Raw genomic sequence first — 18,631 nt, 5'->3', positions numbered from 1 at the left:
GACTTGGGGTACAACTCCTACTTGATCATGTCCCATCAAAATCAGGATTTCATTGCTACTTACAGGTGGTTTTGTTTATCCTTCACAAAATCGTTGTGGTTATATTTCCTGAAGTCATTTATCTTTTTCCAGGACCATAAATAGAGACACCTGTACCAAATTTCCAGACAATAAGTCAAGCAACCACTTCTTGTCTTTCTCAAGCGCAAAGCATAGGCAGATTAACCCATTGCAAAGATATAACGTGACAGTGATATTTAGACTGAATGTGAGGCAGAAGTAGCAGAGTTTTTGTATTTATATGAAAGATGAGATGAAGTTCTGCAATTACATAACAAAAGGGTTTATATTGTGTCAGATTCATTTCCAAGCCACGTGCCTCAGAGAAAATCCAAATTCTTGAATGAGACACCACAAAGTTATTCAGATCGATAAGCTATGAAAATGCAGGTATCAGCTACCTTTGGGCTTGGTATGTTTAAGTGGAAGGGACAATATGTTCAGGCACGTGTCACAGTATGGTTTTAGTTGCATCTTCAATTTTCAGGTGGACTAGGAAGGCTGAATCAGGGCATTTGGAATTTATTACAGGGCAGAAAGAGGGAAATCATTGATCTTTTCTTGGTTTGGGTTTAGATTGTTCCCAGTAGCTGATTCCTACAATATGTAAGTTAATTTTTTTTCTATGCCTTTCAGTGCAAGTGGTTCAGTGCCTAAAGGGCATCAATGAATATTTAAACAGATTGCACTAACCAGAACATATGTTAAAAATAAACCCCAAACCCCTCAAAATTTGCATGATGGAAATATAGTGATTCATAAGCATTAACAAGATAAAAGAAAAATAGAAAGGTATATGCTCCTCTGTGCCCATATAGGCACTGGAGTTAATCTCTGTTCCCCTTATAGGAATTGTATCTTCTGAAATAGTCGCAGGAAATGCTACAAGTCGTTCTAACCTAAAACCTTATTAAGATTGTCCGTTCTTGTAGGTCTACCTCTAAACAAAAAGCCAAGAGAACGTCAAATATCTTCTTTATCATGCTACATGTTTGCAATCAAGTGTTAGAAATCAACTCAGAAATTATACAGTTTGGTGTAGGACTTTCCTAGGTCTTACTGCACAGTAAATAAAATTGCAAGAAAATAATCAGATGGGCCACACGCAAATGACGATGATATCAGATCCTAGTACAAATAAGGAGCTTCCAGGAATTAGTTCTCTGTGAGCTGGGCTCCAAAGAATAAAGAGCTAAGAGTAGGAGATAATGGGCTTGGGAAATGTCACAGAAGTTAATGGTGCTTGTAGCACTGTGTGGTGTCAACTTTGCTCTGTGGCCTCTTATAAAAGATTGTCACAATGCCACAGGAGGGACAGGGAGGGAGATGGCGTCTGTGCATTATGTAGTAATGGGGAACACAACAAAGTCTACTTTTCACTTTGGTTTTTGGTCTGACATAGCATTTGTGACTCTATCTCTTCCCCTGTCTACCAGATCTGTTTTTCTGGTGAGTGAATACTACTGTTTTAGGCCAAAGATGTTAGGGGATAAGTATCTCTTGTGTTCTATACAAGTTGGACTAAATAAAACTTGAGAAAAAGAAAACTCTTAATTTTCTTTCAGGCTGAATAGACATATCTGCTGTTTTCTTACTCCATGCTGTGTTGCTTACACCCCAGCAAAAACCATTTCCAATTACTCAGCTTGAAAGATATCTCTATACTGACTGACCACTGACCCCAATTTTCAACTTCTATTTTAGTTATGTTGTGATAGTTGCAACAAAATGGGATTAAAAAAAACAACCTTGGAGTAAGTTTTCCCTGCCAGAATTTGGGAGGCTTTCCTCATCGTATCAGAGAATACTCATCCTACCTGACTTGAAGATGTACATGGATTGTATCGGGAAAGGAAGTCGCTTTCACAGATATTTTTCCCCCTAAAAAGGAGATTCCCAACTAAGAGTTTCTGACTTCCTATTCAATATCTAAACTGCTCAGAAGCTTCAGTAATTTTTGGAAGAGGTCTTCTGCCTTCTGCTTTCATTTCCTCCCTTTTAATAGGAAACTCTTTGTTCCTGCATCTGAAAGTGAAGAAAAGTGCACTTCATTAAGCCTGCAATTGTTTAGAACTCAGAAGTGTAGATTGATTAGCAAATACTCTACAATAGCTCTTATAATGGAGAGCTTTAAATAAATGGGTTTAAAACTATTCTTACCATTTCTAGTGCTTTTTATACAGTCTAAACATGCTGTGTACACCATTCTTTGACTCTGCTGTGTTCCTGGAGGGGAATGAATCGGAATATTCTGAATGCCTTATGTAACGTATTTAGAGAACTTTTGTTTGTATCTTTGTTTGAATTTCTTGGACGGAATTAATTAATGGCAAAGTATAAAGGCCAACTTTGAAATCCTAGCTGACTTATACACTAGAGCTCAATTTGTATTCTACATCAAGGAAATGTTTGGATTTGAAAGAAGGACACCATTATCAAAAAGATTTCTGTAGATGGCTCTGTTCTTCAGAGTGCCATCTCTTTGCCACAGAAGTGCGGTTTTAACGTTTGGGTAGTTCAAAAGGAAATTGATTTTTTGATCAGAGTACATATTTAATTCTTATTAAAAATTAAACGCAGAACAGGAAATAGTAACTGATTTGGGATAGGAAAAAATTTATAAAGGTTGGATTTGTTTAAAACAATGTTAATTTCAGAGGAAAGGTAGAGAAGAATAAAGTCTGTAGCCTGCATTTTTATGGTCCTGTCGAAATCTGATAGGGTAACAGCTTTTAGGAAAGAAAAGGATTCTTTGTCTTTCTATATCCATATTTGCATTGCAATTTTGTAACTATATTCCTTTGTACAGTAGTACACTACTGCAGTAATACGTAAGAATTAGTTTCCCAGTGTGTATAAATTTACCTAGCTTCATCGAAGATGGTGGAATAAAGAAAATTTACATCAGTTTCCAAAGAGTTTGATCAGCTGATCACTGCAGCAATGGGGAAGCTGGCAGGAGAATCCTACCTGTTGTCTTTGCGGACAAGGGGTTATTCATGAAATGCCATGTTCTGTTTTACAGACAACTAAAGCACTATCTTACAGTATGTTAGCATGTGTGCTTCACCCCTCTGCCTGCTCTGTTGTGGGACAGGAAAAGGAGAGCAGATGGAGGTCCTGCTTGCACTTCTACACTTTCAGGTCCTACATTCAGGAAGAGCTTTACTTGTAGGCAAAGCAACTCCACCTAAGTGATAACAGAGGCAGTGAAAAAGACGTAATTTGGGGCTGTCACACATACATCAGCTTCTGTTAAAGCTACTGGAATTTTCCCAGAGTATACTGTAGGAACAACATTAGCTCTTGGTCTGTATGTGGTGGGGCCCAAGGGAAGTTTGACATCCCGTATTTCTAGAAGACTAGACCAGTACCTGTGTTACAGCTGTAGGAGTTGGAATGCTCAACAAGGAAGGCCAGAAGGCTTCGAGTCCATGCATTAAGTTCAGGAAGTACAGGGGAGTTTTTTCCAGTCTAGACATCTCAAAGCTTGGAGAGGGGGAACCTTGCTTATTTTTTTCTGATCTATTTCTTGTGTTCTCGGGCCTTGAAGTTTGTGCGGTCACTCAAATCTGTGCAAAGTCAGCATAATGCTCTGGCAGCTCATATGTAGTGCCTAGCAGTAGGGTATTAAGGCTTCTAGGTAGATGAAAGTTCTTGTCCTTATGTTTTCCAAGACTATCCTCCCTGTCAAAGAGAGATTAGACAGCAGAGAGTAAACCGTTGATAACATCTTTTATGCTTTTGAGTATTTGTAGGGGAGAGAGAGAGAGGATTGATTGAGATGGTCTTTTCTGGTTTTAAAATCACATTAGTAACTCTCTTTTTTTCTTTGTAAACACTGTCCAGTCTGTGTCTTTTGAAACAGTGGAGCATTAAAGACAATTTTGTAACATCAAACTCTGACTGAGAATATTTATCGCAGTCCCATCATATTCCCCTGTCCTATTCCTCTGATTCCTACAAGAGATAGGGAATTAGGATATGGGCAGTAGCCGATATACAGAAAGTAGCCCAGCTTCTCTGGCTTATTTGACACTGGGTGACCATGGATTTCCTCCAGAGCTGTCAACAGCGTTGTGGACAAGCCCGTGTTTATACTCCTGCAGTACAATGTGAGCAGTGGCACAGAAAGGCTGCTGGGCTCCTGCCAAAGGGCCCCACAAAGGCAGCCAGATCATCTCCCTGCAATGCAAATATGATGCCAGTGGTGGCAAGGGAAGCCTGGTTGTGCAGCCACCTCCTGCTCTCCCCTGCTCACCCTCCCCAGTTCTGGTATCGGGAGAGTATACGTACTGAGAGGGAGTGCTGACCGCCAAGGGATTTTGGGAGGCAGGCTGCCTTCAGAGCTCAAAGCTTACACTTGCCTGACCTTAGGATGGGACTAGTAGCATCCTAGGTCCCTTACTGACCCCTCAGTTCAGGTGTCTTTGGTGTTTGGCTAGAGGCCAGAGTGGGCAGGACCATTCCCTGCACGAGGCCCCAACACAACTTTCAACAAAACCTCTCTTCTCCGTGCCCGAATGAGGGGACTGGCAGGAGCTGGGGGAGGAGCACCCGGCGGGCAGTCCGGAGCCCTCTGCGAGGGGAAGGGCCCACGGAGAAGTTGCCGTCTCCAGCGTGAGTGAGGGAGGCTCCTCAAGCAAGGATCCGAGCCGGTCACCCTGTGCATGAGGTATGGCAGTCCTGGGGCAGAGGCAGAATGGAAAGAGGGAGGAATGGGAACTTGTATATTTCTGAGCAGCTAGGAGAGGAAGATGTCAAAGAGAGCAGAGAAACCAGGATGGAGGGGCTTGGAAGAACATGACCCACTGCTTGCAGGGAAAATGAGATCAAATGAGAAGCTCAGATATGCAGAAAGTAGGGAATAGTGATGCTGTAGGGAGCAGAAGGAGAATTTTTGTAGAATTAATGGCTTGATGCAATCCTGAGTATGCAATGACTGGAGGATTTGAGTGGTAATACCCACATTGTAGAAGCAAATCTGATGTACATTTTTCTTTAAATTTTTACTCTGCTTTCATTAAGTATTTTTGTCTGGTTCCCACATGTCTTCAGAGTTTAACAACATAATATTGTATTCTTCTATACTGCTGATCATCTCCTAAGCCATGAAGTTGGAAAACTGTCTAAAACCAACTTTCAAACCCAAAAGTTTTCCTTCCTGAGATCAGCAAGTAAGGGATTCACTGCATCTCAGTCCATCAGGTTTCCCATCTGTTCAAAAGGTTGTGGCTACTTCTATGAAATGAATACATTTATTTATTTATGAAGGAGGGGAGTACATGTATGTGATTCAGGAATAAGATGTAAGAGATGGTGTCCACTTCTGAAGGGATGGTTAGACCTGCTCTTTAAGCATGTGACAAAGCTCAAATGATTTGTTCTCTTGGACTTGAATGCCTTTGGATCCCAGATGCTCAAGGATAAAGGTTTTCTTGTTTGTTTGTTGCTTGTTTTCTGAGTGGAGTTTTGTTTATTTATATGTGTGCAGAATGATCTATTCTACTGGGCGGGATGCCAGACTATTTATTTTGGCACCTAGTTTGAGAAATAGGTGCTTTACTGTGCAGGTGTTTTTGCTTCAAGTCCCCTTCGGATTGCAAAACCCACAGGAATAGTGGTTCACTGCAAAACGAAGAGTGACTAGTACTTGACTTTATAAAGTTCTCAACACTTTCCACACTCTATGTCAAATTCATGCATATAACCTTCCATTTTCATGAATCTCACATGGGTCAGCATGCTTGGATTTACCGGGTTTGGTGTTTTGGGTTTTTTTCCATTTAAATTCTTATTGGAAATCTAGTCATTTAGGGTATTAAGTTCCAGCTGTCCTTATTTTGATACAAGATTGCTTAGTGCTTGATCAAGAATACTGGTCCAAAATTACACTGTATATGTCATGGCAGAGTACTTTCTATACAAAACGTTATTTTACTATGTTTCCCTATCGACATTTCTCCTAAGACTTGTTTGGTACTTGGAAGGCCCGCTAGAGGCAGCTGGCCAGTACAGCCAATGGCTTAAGCCTTATCTTGTCATTATCAAACGCACAAAACATATAACACCCTATACAGGATAGGATCTCTATCCATGGACTGGCTACAAGCCAGGCTTAACTCACTAGGTAGTATCTGCTTGAAAAAAGAAATCAGAGCTCCGAACAGCAGATATAGTGATGCATCTCAGCCATCTCTGAGCAATGTGTAAGTGTACGCTTTCAGGTTGATGGGGCTTTCATGTCCTTGGGACACTGGAAACACCCTGGGAGAGAACAAGTAGTAGATTCATCCCTCAACTTCTTTGCTGTCCAGCCAGACGGGTGATGGCTGCATGAGGCCCTTCTTTCACCTCTTTGGTAAATACAAATGAAGCAGCTTACAATACAGACTTGGCCAGCTGGAAGACAAGTGTTGACTTTGCGGGGTGGTCGGGCTCCCCAGTTCTCTGTCCTTCCTGGGGCTGGCCTGTCCCCATGAGGTCTTCACTCCTCTCAGACAGTGGGCTGACCCCACGCTGGCAGTAAAAAATTATATGCATCTCTGCCATAGTCTTTCTTGGCTGCCTGCTGCTGAAATCAGTCTGCTGATACCTCACTTTCTGGAGCAACATTTCAGAATCTTCATTTTCATTCAGAAGGTGCAATTTTGAGTCTTGGGTTTTGGTGTGAGGAAATGTTGCAGTTTGATATTTCTCTACAGATATAAATTTCAAGATTTTAGGTTTAAGGGATAGGGTGGAGAAAGTATCTTCCTTTTTATGCATATGACATAACTGTGAATGTAAATAGCTACATTAATGAGACTTACTGAAGGTATTTTATTAGACAATGTACAAGTCATTAACTTTTCAGTAAGAAAGTGTAAATGGCCCTTCTTATATTTGCATGTGAAACTATAAAACTTAATTTTCTATGCATATAAGAAGAGCATTTTTGTCTATCATAGCAGCCGTAACACTTTATAAGTCATATTAGTTTGAAATAGCACTGTCATTTAGTACCGTCATTTTTTTCCTCCACCGCCTTACATTCCCAAATTCTTTCATAAAAGACAGCGTAAGATTTTGTGAATGTAAAAATAAAAACATGGGTGATGTTCTGTGGGTAGAATCCTCATTTTGGAAGCTGTTTTGGAGAGTGGATAAGCACCATTACTACTGAATGGAAAATTTTCTTTACCTGTGTAGCCAGCTAGTTTTACTAGTGGCTGGATAGGACATTTTGTTACATTTGGTTTAGAATTTCTCAGTGTTAAAAAGCATGCTTACTCTGCGGTTCATGTACTTGCTAGCAGCAAGATGCTAGTGGACAATGGAGAAAGAAATAAAAATGAGGAATTGATTGACTTAGGCTGTTTTCATAGGTCTTGAAAATAAATAATGATTTTTATCACCTTATTAAATATAGTGGTTTCATTTTCAATGAAATGGACTAAAAGTTCAAACCAAGTGTTATAGTATATATTTTGAGTTTGCTCAAGTTCTGTGTTTGTTGCTATTTGCATCTGTAAATCAACCTGTTTGAAGCTTCACAGACAAAATTTCTTTAAAATCTCAGTAGTTTTGGCACTTCAAAATGGTGATGTTTCAGTTGTTGATGTCATGATATTTTTTATTATAGAGGACTTTCTTCTAAGGGAACGTATATGGTATAAGCATAGAGTATTGGGCTCTGGGAATTGTTCAAATTAGTAGCTATGCAGGGATGAAACTCAGAGGAGTAGCAGTGGTGGACCAGGGCACAGAAAGAAGGCCCTTTGAAGAAGATGGAGAAAGAAGGGTAGGCACACTCCTGACAGAGAGAAATGCCACGGCAAAATGAAAACAGAACGTGACTAGAAGACAGAAACCTAACACCAGGTATTTTTTTTCCTAATAGAAGAATGTAGTGAATCTTTGTGTAAGGGTTGTAAGAGATCCACAGGAGGAAACCTCATGGCAAGAAATAATTGTAGAAACATACCCCACTGAGCTCTAGTGCCATTTTTATCTACGATACTGTCTTTGTTGTTTAACTCCAATCCTTAGGAAATGTATCAAATTCATGTGAAACAGAAACAATTTCCTTGGTCTTAAAACAATAATTTTAATATCCTTCCTATTTCTAACAGCAACAGAAAAAAAATCTTGGGAAAAACTTAAGTGCTTCTCTTTTATGAATGCACATATATATATATATATATAGCACATAGAAACCAAGTCTCATAGTAACAAAAATTGTCACGTGCACTTGACAAAAGCAGGCTTTTGTGTTTTTCCTTAACGTTTGAGTCAGCTGAGAAAAAGTGCCATGTCGAGCATTACACTGTGATAAATCAATGTGTGAATTATTTCACTGTTATTTCACTGTTTCCCTATACACTGGATTTCAAGAAAGCAATTTTATGTATACAGTATTTAAGCATCCATGAAGGCCTGCTGACATTTGCTGGGATTACACATAAAATCCCGCTGTGGATGCAGAGAATACTCAGCTTCTTCCTCCAAAAGGCTAGTCATATCTTCACATATGATGAGATATTTACCGAGTACAATGTTAACAGCTACCATATTGCTGTACTCCCACATTGACGCAAATGTTGGCAAAGCTACTGTGCCAGCTGCCCACTTACACACTCTAGTGGCACCTTTGCTATTCCTCAAATCCACAAATTGCCATTCTTGTCCAATTAATGCTCAAACACTGGTGTTCTTTTCTGCCTCACATATTTCGAAGATTTCTGTCAGAAAATAAAAGATGAAGATGGATACACAGGAGACTGTCAAACCAGACCAAACCCAGCAAAGTTAAGACTTTTTCAATGCCAGAAAATACCCTGGAGTGGTGTGTGGGAATATTATGAAAGAGAACCAAGGATTAGTGCAGAGAGATTGAGGAGATTAAATCTTAATTAAAATGAGCACTTGTATACAGTACATATGGCAGACAACTATTCTTACAGCTGTCATGGAGCAGAAGTCTTCCTGCCGTTAGACAGGTCCTACCTTTCATCCTACCCAGGGAGTGGGTTTTTGCAGTCGCTGCCAGAGGGCATGTTGTTTAGGTCAGTATAGAAACATGCAACTACAGAAGACTCCCCATGGCTCTCTGTAACAAGATAAGGTGACTTCCACAATCAGCATTTGTATCTAAACTGCACACGTGGTTTTTGCCCTCCTGCTCACAGCCTGTGCTGCTCCAGCCCATGATGGTACGTTTACTACAAGCCAAAGCATGGGAGCTGCATTCCCCTCTTGAGTGCACAGAAGTGGTGACGACAATCATTTCTGATAACTTTTCAGCTTTAGAAGTATTTATCTCAGATCTAAGATAATCTCTGCCTGCTGACCTCCAAAATATGCCGCAAGGGCATATTCAAGACTTGAATTTGTGTGCCTTTTTACTTCTGAGTATGTTTACACGATTTTCTAGTGGAGTTACATTTCTCACATTTAAAAAATGAAAAAAATCAACTTATTTTGGTGCGTGCTGTTTCTATGCTTGTTTAATCATTTTTCTCTGTCCATTAAGCTTTGATTACCAGGAGAGATTTTATACTGTATAGACTCGTGATGACCAAGAGGTATGTAAAGATCATACTGTGGTGGTGGTGGTGATCGTCAAAATGTGAGGAAAAAACCCTGCAACTTTTGATGTACATACGTTCAGAATTCAATGGCCACCTCAATATTTTGAAATAGAAGTACAGAATATCAAAATATATCTAAATGACATGCCAACATCTTTCCAAAATACCAGCAGTACCGTTCTTGTATGGAGTTTGTGTACCAAGTCAAGAGGGGTTCTTCTGGAGTGTTGCTGTTTGAATGCTTTCAGAACTCCTGATGTTATAATCTATCGATATCCAATATTTTATTATTCTCAGTAGGACAGTTATTGGAGAGATGAAACATGAGTAGGCCATAATTAATCCGTCCAGCAGTTCTAGTTGTGTACTCATGGCTGCGTGGAACTATTTACTCTTAAGAAGAAATCTGAAAGGTCTCTACATTGCAGTGGTGGTTGCCAGTATTCCCTTCTGACCTAGTCTGTGTTTTGGTGTAATGTTATTTTAGGGACATGTTTGATAGTTTAGAAGCAAAGTCTAAAAAAAGTCATCCACACATACATCTTTCAAAGCGGCAGGTCTTCTGCTGCTCAGACTCTCTGATAACTTCACTCCTTTACTTTCTTCAGGGGCTGCTCCACATAAAGCATTCCTCCAGATCATTGCCAAATTATTTGTTTATAGTTTCAGGGCATATTATGTTTAAATTACTTGAGATAGTGTCATAACAGGTATAAACTAATTATTCCAATCAATGTTGAAATACAGTGCTGTCAAGTTCCAGGTGTCATTTTAGAATGCCTTCCTGTGAAAATCCTTGCGTGCTGTTCCACAGAGGCTAATGGGGCTGGATCCCTCAGTTTCAACCCCTGCATTGAAGTCAGTGAACTTCCTTCTTGCTACCACTCTAGGAAGAAAGAACATAATCTCTGTCTTAGGGGGACTTCGTAAGAGATATTTTATCCTTACACTTTTCCTTATGCTCTATTCCTTACTTGGCAAATATGTAAGTGTTAATATAAATAAAAAAAAAAAATTATATTGCACATGCTATGTTATTAGGTGAATGAATTAAAAAGGCAACTTGGCAAAAGAGGGTTGAGAGGGGGAGATGGAAAGCCATAACTTCAGTGCAGAAAGAAAAGCAAAAAGTTTGCAGAAGCAGAGAAAAACTGTTACTTCAGAATTCTAATAAGCAGTATTAGTGACTTCTAAAATAATAATGTCTGCTGGGGCACATACAGAGGAGCACTAAGAAGCTCAGCTATCTGTTAACTGCCAAACGATACTGCTCTGCAGCCACTGCCTCCAACACAAATAGCTCAGCTAGATTTAAAAGTATCCTTACTGGAGGCAATCAATCACATATGGGAAAGGGCAGTTATAAATAAGGCTTACCATTCATATACATTCAGTTATTTTTGCAACTAAGCTATATTTGTGTCCAAAAGAAATATTTGGATAAGTGAATGACTCCTTCCTAGAAGGAGTGGAGAAAAAAAGCGTGCAAATTGTCAGCATAGGTCAAGAAATAATTGAAATTCAGAATTCACCACCTAGATGCATTTTATCTTCACAACCAAAGCGTTGCCACCCTGTGCAACCTTTCGAAAGATGTTGGCGCCTTAGGCTTAAGTACCTAATGTCACAGTGAATGAAGAGATCCAGACAGCCAACTTACTGCTTATGATGGAAAACAACACAGCAAGTGGGAGGAGGAGGACTGTGAGAATATTATAAAAATTTCAGATTTTAAAGAAAATTGTTAATAGAAAAGATATCTTTGAGCAGAAAGTTAGCTTCTTGAAATTCCCCATGTCCCTGTGTTTCTCAGTGTGATGATAGCAAAATGCTTTAAAAACATTGATTTTTACTTTTTTTTTTTTTTTTTTTGCTATCAGCATCTGCCCCATGAAGAACACTTATTTTAGAAATTTCAGTCAAGTATGTATCTGCACACTGTGGGTTACTAGCTTTCCAGAACTATCTCAAGGAGTCTGTCTAAAGTATGATGAACTTGGTTGCATTTTTAGCACCAGCAAGACACACCAACAGATTCACTTGCCAGAAAGCTCAGTAGGGCTATTGTCATCAGCTGCTGTGGTAACAGGTCTACTCGCATTTAGTAATTCAGTACTAAACATGGGAAAGTCTCATTTTCTTGACTGAAACTAGTCAGATGATCAATATGTCATTACTGTTTTTCCCCCATGAAACAAGAGCATGCAGTATATCTTCCCCTAGTTTTGTGGGGTTTTTTCTTCTTACTTTCCCTCTCTTTGGACATTCTCTCTACCTTGTATTTCAGAGCTATTCTGCAGGGCTTAAAAGAAGATGGGTGCAAGTACTGCATTTTGGATTTGTTCCAAATTTGTTCCACATTTGTGCCTGTGATATTTCACTGTAAATGGAGCCAATGTTAGGAGCCTTAACCTTTTCTTCCTCAAGTTTGGCCTTGATCTTACTGCCAAGGAAATGCACATCAACCAATATTTTGCATTTTAAGGAAAAAATGTAAGCAGAAAAAAAAAATATCACAAATACACATGTGTAGGGTGTGTTTTCCATTTGAGAGGCTGTTAAAATACAACATGAAAGACATTTTAATATTAACTAATTTTAGAATTACAGCTTTTTGAATAGAAAAAACCCCCAAAGAGATATGAGCCCTTTTGTTTATAACTAGTGTAGTGACAGGGCAGAGGTGAAATTTCCTTAGTTGCTTCTATCTTTAAGAATCTAGTCTTCACCAATGCATCATTCCAAAACCTTCACCGAATAATTTGCGTAACGATTTCAGTTTCTCTAAGTCTCATCACCAGCAAATTCATTCATTAGAATGTATATACAGGACAAACAGAATGAACGGAACAAAGCTGAACTGAATCAATAAAAAAGTTTGAGCAAATGCTGGTGGATTTTTTCCCAGTATTTTCTCAGCTCTCTTAAGAACAGAGTCAAATCTCAGCTAAAAGCAGTAAAAATGTCCATCACTTACTGAGTTTTGTAAATCTGTGAGCCCTCTATACCTCATGCTCAGAAATAAAGACAGGACAGACCCTCTCTTGATTTTGACCTTTTTTCTGTAGGTATGAAACTTGTTGAGATATTCTCATATTACTACAAACAGCCTCCACCCATGAACACTGTTAATCTCCCTGGTATGTTCAGGTCTTGCATGTGTTGGCTTTTTGCCATTTTATCTGAGCACAATGTTCTTAAAGCTCGCAGTACGACACATGATCTAGCAAAGGAAGATAAAGAAAGGAACAGAGCAGACACTAATAAATATGAATGAACAGGACAGAAGAGCCTCTCTGCATTCTCTATCCATTCTGCTGGTCTTGCTTCTTTTCTCATCTCTATCTTTCCTTTTACATTCTGCTCTCTGCCATCAAGATTTTAAACATTTTAAGTCATTCCCTCCGTCTTTCTCTGCTACGAGCATGAGTTGCAAGGAATCAGCAATAATGAATGAATGCACTCTTCCTTAGGAGCAACAAGCAACATGCTTACAGCAGGAGCTGCTGACGCAGCGCATGAGGAGACCGAATGGAGTCTCAGCACAGTTTCATAAATCAGCATGCAGAAAATGTCAGACAACGTGTGTCACCACATGGTATCTGGTTAGGAAGAACAACGTGTTTTTCTCCAACCTGAACCTACCCCAGGAACAACCATTTGCAATCTCGAGACTCCAGTTTTTGGAGCTTCTTGTTCAGTTTTCTTTTGGTTTTACTTAGAATTAGAACTTACTTGCTTAGTTACCTCCCATTTCATTCACTGAACATCTGGTTAGCTAAATACCGGGTAGTGGACTATCACACAGCATACTGTAGAGAGGTGCAACTATTATTTAAGTTTCTTGTGTATATTTAAAAGAGGGCGAGTTTTGTTTCTGTTGGCTTTTTATTAGCTTTGAATATTCAGAAAAGACTTTCAGGATGGCAATACCTGTGTTGAGCTCCAGATCACCTGCTGGTTTGCTGTTCAAATTCTGCTCTTTACATGTTTTCTTTCTCAGTCCTTACGTAAGGAGATTACATAAGAGAATACTGTAATCTCCAAAATAATTTACCATATTAAACAGCAACTACTGTCAATGGATCTTTATAAGCTGCCTGGAGCAGAAAGGAGACACGTGGCTGTACATTTGGAAACCAGTTGTTTACAGTACTCATCAATGCTTGCTGCCAATCATGGGCAGATGTCATCAACAGTTATTACGCAGATCTGAAAATAGAATCAAACTTGACCTAGACAGGTCCTCAAACAATTGATAAACTGCCTCTGACCATGGAAATGTGTGGAGTCCATTCTCTCCACCAGCCTCCTGCCGGTCGGGAATCCTGCAGACCCAGAGCTAGGGCTGCATGGGGAGGGGGTACTCAGTTGGAGTGTACATGTCAGGTACTCAGTCGGTATGTGGGTGTCAAGCTGAAGTCTCTTCACCCCTAAGAGTTATGGTTTCTCTGTGTGTCTGTGATGTGTCCTTGTGGAGAGGAGCATGACGAGCAGTGTGCCTGCTGATCCCTGCAGCAGTGCTGTGTCGCCTCTGGAAATGGCAAGTTATATTTGCCCCTTGTTGTTCCCTTTTCTCTTTTCCCCTAGAAATCACTGGTAAGCAAAGACAGTGATGAGGAGCAAGCACTTTGGGGAGGAGAAGGGCAAAGAGCTTTTGAGAGCACCTCTGCCGTGTGTGTGCTTCTTTGGCTGTCCCAGCCGCTGTGCTATGCCCCGGGAAGGGAAGAAACAGCATCAGAGTGCAGAGGGGCTCCTGTACCTCTGTCTTGCCCACTTTCCCAAACTATGTGAACTCAATGTTGAGAAGTGGCGTTGTGGCACTCCTGCAATTGCTGTGTTATGTGGAAGGGGACAACGTGCCATGGCCTCATATTCATACATTTTCCCAAATCTGGCTTCCTCTGCTTAGCTCCCATGAGAGGATAAAGAGTACAGAGACCTGGCTTCCTTTCCCCTTCCTTCCCCCACCCTCACACAAGCCTTGAGAGGAACACTGCCTTCTCCTTTTCTTTGAGAAGTGCTGGCGAGCACAGGCTGTTGCAATCCACTGCATACGGTGCTTTGGCATCAGAAGCGGTCAGCTGCTCCCATGCTCCTGTTTCCTTGCTGGCATGTGGCAGAGGGCATGAGAGAAAGGAGAGCAATGCTATACTTCTGAAATGAGGCAGAGCAAGCGTTGTGTGCCTGCAGCTCCAGCCCAGCCTGCCAGTGTTTGTCTGCTCTTTAGTTAGCAGGTAGAACATCACAAGTGACTTGCGCTTAGTTGCTGCTCTGTGCAAACCCCTCTGATCTCCAGCAGACCTGGAAGATGTGATTTAAGGCTGTAAGAAATGTGTTGCTTGGCCTTTTTGGAAGTGCACAGCTAGCGTTCATGTGGCAATGTTACCTCTGAAATACAAGAGTGCTTTGTAAAGGCTACCAATACTGCTAGATGTAATGACAGGAAGAAATAATTTTTAGGATATGTCTGTGCCAGAACATTATTCTGTTTGTCAGAAATAGCCAACAGTCCTTCCACAATGGAAGAGGGCTGGATATCTCTTTCTTATTGGCTTCTCCTCCTTTATAGTCTCTAGGAGGGTGCATGTAGAGGGGCTTTCTACCTGTTTGTCTACTTTCCCAAAACAAGGAGGACAACGCAGCAATAATATTTTGATGACAAAAATGTTGGACTGAATCAAAGTTTGTTATGAGCTATATAGTAGAACATACTGTTATGCTTTATCTGTGTAGGGAGTGATCTCTTTATTTAACAGTAGTTGCAGCAACAGAAATGTTTCTGACTACAGTTTTTGGTTTTATGCTTTTCCGAGCATTCTCTTTCTCCCTTTTGGTTGTTCTCAAAGTTGTGACATGAGATCAGGGAAGCTTAAGAGCTTAAGTGACTTCTTAGCATACCATCATTTCAAGATGAATGAACGCTCATGAAGACAGCCTGCAGGAAGGGAATTGATGTACTATTTGAATTCCCTGACTTTATAATTCATACAAAACTCTCTCGGCAGGAGTGTGCCCAGTGCTGAAAACTTTGCCTTAGGGTTCAGATGGATCAAGCAGCAATAAGACTCTGTGGCTAGTTGAGGGGGAGGAAGAGGAGAAAACAATTTAAAAGCAGTGAAAGAAGATACCCACTATCATTGTTGTAGCAAATCTTTTGCTCCTGCAGCCTGTGGAACCACCACACAATAGGCTGGAGGACTGACCCTGCTCTCAGTTGCCTGCCTTGCAGCTGCACGTGGGGTTGCAACCTCAGTTTGGGAGCAACTGGCTGAAGGAGAGGCAGCTGGCTGCTCTGCTCAGCTGTGTTTTGAGATGAGCAATTTTCTGTTGAGGTCAGCGAGAGTTTGACAGTATAAGAAGTTCAGACCACCATCCCCAGAGAGGGTGGAGAAATCCAAAATAAAAAGTAGGGATAAGACCATACGTTCTCTCTAAAACTGGCTGCATGATCTATTTCAGTCTGAATATATTTGTCGATAAAGTGTTTTTCCCAGCAAGATACAGAAAGGAGGGTTTACTCCAAGATGAATTCGCAGTTTGCATAAAGCTTGCATAATATTTCCATTTAGAGAGTGCTGTCAGGCAGTCATTTTAATGAGTGCTGAAAACCCCAAACCAACTGTAGTCTAATCCCACTGCTTGCTCCTATTTCTGTATTGACACTCCTGGCACCTCCCAGGCATTTGCCTTCTGCAACCAAACAGCCACACATTGGGAGTGAGCATCTTTCTCAAACTGTCTGCTATTTAATAATGCTTGCTGATAACAACTGTTCTCATAAGTCCTAGATGGCACGGTTTCAAATGCTGAAGCACTGTGCACCAAAATAAAATCAAGACCCAGACAGCTTGGTTTTCCCCGTGTTAGCCATCATGTTCACTGCATTTTTTTTTTTTTTGATCATTTTTTGCAAGTTTTAATTAAGAAGGTAGTTTTGGACTACCTGGTGAGAGGAGTGGGGGGGGCGAACCTCTGCTTTCACAGCTAGGCTTCCCAATGTGTGTCTCATTTGTCAGTAAGCACCCCTTACATCTCATAAGCATGGGAAGAAGCCCTGAAAACACCTTGGAGCACCTTCCTGTGCTTCCTCCCTGAATTATTTGCTGTCATGTTTTTATCAGACATCACTGTCCTGTTCTGGAAGCAGGAAGGCTTGCTTGCAGTTTAGGTAGAGGCCAGTCATGTGCATTTTTGGTGTTTGTGATAACCCTGTTATTAACTCCTGAGGACATAAGACTTAGTGGTCAGGCTATAGATAGCCTATGGGTCTGATAGCTGCTAATCTCATTAACCTTCGGACTTAGCTTGATTAATACTTCATTTGCTCCCCCTAGTTTATAGTGATATATTACTCAACTTCAAGAAAGAACAAAACCACAGGGTAGGTGATAAAAAAGTGGTCATGGAGCATTTTTGCACAGGTCTCAAACTCTCTGCAGAGAGTGGAGGATTTGGATATAATTTAGTGCCAGTGGCACTCATTTCTATTGCAGTTAGACAAATGTGACTAGTCCTTGGTCAGTGCTAAAGAATTTCATTTTCTGTCTCTCCTTAGGCTCACTCTGTGCCATATCTGCCTTTTCTGAATAACTTTGCTTGAATAAATTTTATGAATGTAAACACACATGTAGTAATAAGTTTCTAGAGTTTTTACTATAAATGAACATTTGCCTCTGCTACAAAAATATGCACAGGTTTCAGTACTCTCTTAATAACAGGGCTAATTCATTCCTGGCAGGAGCTGTTTAGTGGTACACAGAAATTAAGGGGGGGGGTAGTGCTCAGTTTTTTTATTACATTAGCTATATCACTGTAGACATGTGTATAATTAGGCTGGTGGACCCTCTAAATTAATTTGATGGAGCTACAGCTATAAAATATGTTTAAAAGGGTAGTGACTGTTCTAAAAATTTAAGGAAATAAGCCGAGGCAGTGTAGCTATTGCTCATGCAAAATAGTGGGACTAATCTAGATGACTAGCATTTAAAATACACAACTCTGTATAGCTCCACCTTACACCATTACTTTTGTTGCTCTGCTGGATCTGCTATTGTAAAACTTTTCTGTCACTTATATGCACAAATTCATATTTCCACAGCATGACAAGGAATATGTTGTGAGACTGATAAAATCTGTACAGACAGCTTTCTTGTCTAGTGGCAGGTACTGTAGTTATGCGAAGGACAAGACACCAGAAAATTTAGTTTCACTAAATAAAACCAACCGTTTCAACACAGAAAGCAATTTTTTGCTTTTTTGCTATTCTCTACTTCATTTCCCCTCCCTGCCCCAGAAATGACCAGGTGGATGTCATGTGGTCAAACCTAAAAAAGTACTGTCAGTGGCTAAATTGAATTTATGCGGAGATAGATTAATCAAAATCTGGCATTGAGACAGATGGGAGTAGATGAGGTTAGACTAAAAATGGAGAAAAATAAGAACAGAGAGAATTAAGAAGAAGAAAAATACTGGCATTAAAAGGAAAAAATAGAGAAATAACTCTAGTAAATTTGCTAAAAAAAGCTCATGTAAGATATAAGGTTAGCAGATAGAGTGGAAGAAAAAGAGGAAATTAGAGAAAAAGAATTTACAGATGATGGGCTTTTGATGTGAGTTCAGCAGGTCACAGATAAGCAGTGATCAGACAAGTCTGAAAACAGACCCGCATTCCATCACACAGGAGCCACTGTGAGACCTCTGTCATTAGGCAACAGCTGTGCCTGGATAAATGACTACTTGTTCTGCTTTGCAGCCAGCACTGTCCCTGTGAGCATGTGTAGATTAAGCCCCCTGAACTTTTGACAAGGAGGTGAGGGGCTAGCGTTAGCCTAGGAGAGAGATTTTTGCCGTATTTGTTTGCTGTTCTCATTTCTCATTCCGGAATACATTGCAGATTATCAGAGATGGCTGTTGCAAACACATATAAGAATAATTTAGGGGGCATTCACAAAGGCTGGATTTAGCCTGAGGATGCTTCCCCCCACCACCCCCCCCCC

At 40.4% G+C, this 18,631-nt stretch overlaps 1 protein-coding gene across 1 annotated transcript in view; it reads left to right on the top strand.

Moving 5' to 3' along the window:
• Nucleotides 1-4,330: 4,330 nt before the first annotated feature.
• The window catches only part of PHYHIPL (phytanoyl-CoA 2-hydroxylase interacting protein like), a 58,256-nt gene continuing 43,955 nt past the window's right edge, over nucleotides 4,331-18,631 (top strand). Inside the window, exon 1 of the mRNA XM_049810804.1 lies at nucleotides 4,331-4,735. The gene's annotated coding sequence lies outside the window, so the exon portion shown is untranslated. The remainder of the gene's footprint in view (nucleotides 4,736-18,631) is intronic.

This window comes from Accipiter gentilis, chromosome 9 (genome assembly GCF_929443795.1).
Source record: "Accipiter gentilis chromosome 9, bAccGen1.1, whole genome shotgun sequence".
Lineage (NCBI taxonomy): Eukaryota > Metazoa > Chordata > Aves > Accipitriformes > Accipitridae > Astur > Astur gentilis.
This window is presented reverse-complemented; position numbering and strand designations above follow the sequence as displayed.